The sequence below is a fragment of the Helianthus annuus genome, chromosome 5 (assembly GCF_002127325.2).
Source record: "Helianthus annuus cultivar XRQ/B chromosome 5, HanXRQr2.0-SUNRISE, whole genome shotgun sequence".
NCBI classification, from domain to species: Eukaryota; Viridiplantae; Streptophyta; class Magnoliopsida; order Asterales; family Asteraceae; genus Helianthus; species Helianthus annuus.
In genome coordinates this window covers 142,197,684-142,202,275 of record NC_035437.2, presented here as the reverse complement: position 1 = coordinate 142,202,275, position 4,592 = coordinate 142,197,684, and the positions used below count along the sequence as shown (strand labels likewise).

The following is a 4,592-nucleotide window of genomic DNA, read 5'->3' as shown; positions in this document are numbered from 1 at the left end:
AAAGTTTGTAAGTTTTGTGCTTTATGTTTCAAAATCTTGCACGTTTTAACCTTTAGGCCAAACCTAGTTAGATTTTTTAGTTAAATATGGTCATATGAGGGTATTCTTGTCATTTTACCTCCCTAGGGACTGTTGAGTAAATAACTTGATATTCAAGGGACTAATTGTGTAAGAAATAAAAAATAAATTATAAATATAAAAACCCTAAATTCTCTCTCTATCTTTATGAATTTGGGGGTTTCAACTTTGAACACCGATCGATTGAAGAAGATCAAACCACCATTGTTTCCAATACTCTCCCTCCGGCATCCTTTTCTCCAATGAGATGAGAGGAACACTTGTGCATCTGATTTCTTCAACCATCATCACCATTTACATATTCCAGATTCAAGCTCAAGCTGCACCTGCCACCCGTATTCTCTCTTTCTCTCTCTCTCACGCGCGCATTCAGTTTTTTTGTTTTACGTGTCTGTAGTATGATTCCGTCGTCTTTAATCAGCTCCGGTGATCAAGCAGTTATCCTCCATTCTCAAGTGGACTTCAACAAAATCACCAGTATCAGGTACTTGTAAAGGTTAGGTTTTTTTTTTTTTTTTTTTTTTTTTTTTTTTTGTTGTGGACCCTAGGTTTTAATATTCAGAGTTTGTTGTGTGTGATATAGGATTATATTATTTGGTGATTGATACAGATGGGAATAATATTCTTCTTCTTTAGTACGAGGATGCTTATTTAGTGGAAACAGTTGTGGAAGGGAATCAACTAAGGGTTGTGGCTTATTCCATTCAAGTGTCACATGATGTTGCTGAAATTTATGATGTTGATTCTGTTAATAGCAACATTGTTCGAATTACTCCTCCATTATCCCAATATAAACATCATTATAATTTGCCATTGCTCTGATATTTGCTTTAATAAATAATAACAATAATTAGTTAATACAAATAGTGGTGGGAGGTTGTGGCGGTGGGTGGTGGTGGGAGGTGGAGGTGGTGGTGGAAGGTGCTAGTAGTGAGTGAAGAGAGAGAGAGAGGAAGGAGAGGAGATGTGTGATAGAGAGAGAGTCAGAGAGAGAGAGAGAGAGAGAAAGAGAGAGAATTCTGGGGTTTTTATATTTATAATTTATTTTATATTTCTTATACAATTAGTACCTTGAATATCAAGTTATTTACTCTCCCTATCCCTATGGAGGTAAAATGACAAGAATACCCTCATGTACAAGGCACATAACCATATTTAACTAAAAAAATCTAACTAGATTTGGCCTAAAGGTTAAAACGTTCAAGATTTTGAAACATAAAGCACAAAACTTGCAAACTTTTGTGCTAAAGGACACCGATTGCAAAGTCGTGTAAACATTAAGGACAAAACTTGTAATTTACTCAGTTGTGAAACTACTGGATTGTTATACTGTTTCATTGAACTACTGGATCTTCAGATAAATATAGTAATCTGCTGGATTTCTCAGTGTTGTAACCCAACTCTTCTGGAAATCCAGAACTTCTGCATTGACTTGTTAACTGGTCTTTTGGTCTCTAGTATTTCACTTTGGTTGACTTTGGTTGACTTTGTCTGTTGACTAACACTTTGAGGATCAGCAGTTTGGAGGCAGCAGGTTGATGCAACAGGAAGTCGGGCAACTGTTTAGGGAAACTTTCAATGGCAAAGATACTGCTGGACTTGGAGATTGTATCTTGAACTTATTCAGGCAAGGATGATGGATCCTTTGGGTTTTGGCTTACATCATCAGCAGATTTTATATAACCCAGCAATCTCCCCATAGATCTGTTGATGCCAAAACTCACTTATTTTGGTCTGCCTTTTATTTTCTTATTTTGTTGATGAAGAGTCATTTTCAAGAATGTGCTGATGCTGTGAACAAGGACAACTCCTTTATCTTCATCATAGTCAACCATATTTGACTTCATAGAGAAAGGTTCTATGTCATCACACCTTTTAATCTGTAAGTAGCTTACTTTTTGTGTTGGGTCAAAATGGAGAATGATGTTATCAATTACACCGACGTTATTTAGCGTATTTATTATCTTGTGTAGGTTGGCGTTTTTATTTGTTTTAGTCAGACGTTTTAGTGATTTTGGTAGGTTTTCCAAGCAAGAGGCGGCTTGCTTGGAGGACAAGGCTCAAGGGGCTATAAATAGAGTACTAGACCTCATTTGTGAGGTGTGCATTTGTGAGCCACCACTCCGGGGAAGCTCACCCGGGGTGGATGATTATCGTTGTATCTATTTTTCACTATCAATGAAACATTTCTATTGTTCAATCCTTAAAGTTTCTATCTTTCTTGTTTATTATCAATTGTTCTTGGCTCGAATCACCCGTCTCCATATTTATACCGAACCGACACTGAAATCGGATCGTTTCGGACCTATCATTTGGTATCAGAGCCTCGGTGGCTCGTTTCAGCTTTGGTTTGGTCGGATCTACATCGGAAAACCGCCGGAGACGTAAAACATATGCAGATTTGTGTGTTTTAATGTTGTATCATATCTGTTTCATGTGTTTCATATGGGATTCGTGATGGTGAATATTTAGGCAGTTGTTCATGAGGTGGTTGATTGGTTTTTAGTTGATATCTTCAATGATACAGAGATTTGGTCACAGCTTGGAGAAGTTTTATCGGTTTGTATTAGCTTCCCGGAATCTGTCATAGATTCTAGTGGTTCCGGTAAGTCTGTTCATATTGGTTCGTATCTTATCCGGTCTTCGATGATCTTTTACGGTGTCTTGTGTTATCGGTGTATGGCTTCTGAATGCCGACTCTCCTAGAGCAGCTTCTCTTCCCGTTTTTTACCGATTTCCGATTCGTTGGAGCGTCTATATTGAAGATCCACATTATTTGTGACAAAACTGTGATTATTGCTTCATATCTGCTGCGATTTCGTTGTGTCTGCTCATCTCATTAGGTTTCTGGTCATGGGTAGTGCACAGTGGTGTCTGACGGTACGTCATCGGAATGGTGAAAACGGCGGATGACAACATGATGGCTGATACATGGGTGGCGGCTAGGGTTTGTGTGTTGAAGGTTGCATGGGCTTGGAAGCATGACGGGCCAATGATTGGCACAATTCTGTATTGATTATTCCATGGGCCCATCGGAAATATGAAAATTGTCGTTGGCAAATGGATTTTTGCAGCTAGGTCTGGAATGGTGTTTCTTGGTCCCACCTGACACATAATGGACATGCTGTATTATTATGAACATGGTTATTTGTTTTGCCTGACCATGGAATATTTCTCTTGGGCCAACAAATACACCAGATTATTAGATTAGATTCAGGTATATTTATCAGTTATTGGGCCTGGTTGTATTTCTTAGTTTATTTTGGGTTAAAATTGTTTGGGTTATATAGTTTATTCTCATATTTCGTGGGGTTCGATAAAAATAATGTTTGGAGTATATTGTTGGGTTTTTGTTTAGAGCTGATCGAGATTATTGTTGGATATATTCTAACATGGTATATTTGGTTTAAAACAAAAAAAAAAAAAAAAAAAAGAAAGAAAGGGAATCGTTTGAATTAATGGGGTTGGTTCATTTGGAATTTAGTATCTTTGGATCTTTAGTGGAAGAGTTTTTAATTTGGAGGGTGTGCTCTCGGGTGTTGTTACAAAGTTGAATATGGAATTGGTTTTATGGTTTGAATAACCAAGGATGGTGGTATCTGATTACCGCTATCTTGGTTTGGGTCCCACATGGTATTGGCTCTTATGGGATGGAATTTTAGAATAGATTTAACCATGTGTACTAAATTTGAGCTTAAGTAATTCGAGTGGTGGATAAATGGATCGTTTTTGTCTTGGGTTGCATATGGATCTGCTTATGTCAGGTTTAATCGAAATTGAAATTTATTTGGGCCGGGAGTATAAGATTATTACATGGGCCGAAAGAAAATATTGCGACTTTGGGGCTTTAAAGTTTTGACCGAGTTAAAGATCCTCACAATAAAGCTAATTATTTGATTTTTATCATTGGAGTTGGAACCCTATCACATGCCTACTACAATTGTATCTTCAAAAGTAAGATAAGGAGCTTTGATCGACAAGATATAGGAGGGTCTACATTTGCGGGGGAAAACGACAATGAAGATTTTGGGTATTTAGCCGATTTGTGAAGATTCGAAGACGACGTCGGATTTATTTTTGAAGATCAAATGAAGAATTGATAGCATCATTCTCGGGGGAATATTGTTGGGTCAAAATGGAGAATGATGTTATCAATTACACCGACGTTATTTAGCGTATTTATTATCTTGTGTAGGTTGGCGTTTTTATTTGTTTTAGTCAGACATTTTAGTGATTTTGGTAGGTTTTCCAAGCAAGAGGCGGCTTGCTTGGAGGACAAGGCTCAAGGGGCTATAAATAGAGTACTAGACCTCATTTGTGAGGTGTGCATTTGTGAGCCACCACTCCGGGGGAGCTCACCCGGGGTGGATGATTATCGTTGTATCTATTTTTCACTATCAATGAAACATTTCTATTGTTCAATCCTTAAAGTTTCTATCTTTCTTGTTTATTATCAATTGTTCTTGGCTCGAATCACCCGTCTCCATATTTTATACCGAACCGACACTGACATC

General features: G+C 37.6%; 1 long non-coding RNA gene across 1 annotated transcript; it reads left to right on the top strand.

The window, feature by feature from the left end:
- Positions 1-244: 244 nt before the first annotated feature.
- Positions 245-4,145, top strand: LOC110941539. The gene is made up of 2 exons (XR_002594161.2): positions 245-562; positions 1,599-4,145. It is a non-coding gene; the product is annotated as an uncharacterized LOC110941539 (long non-coding RNA).
- Positions 4,146-4,592: the final 447 nt, after the last annotated feature.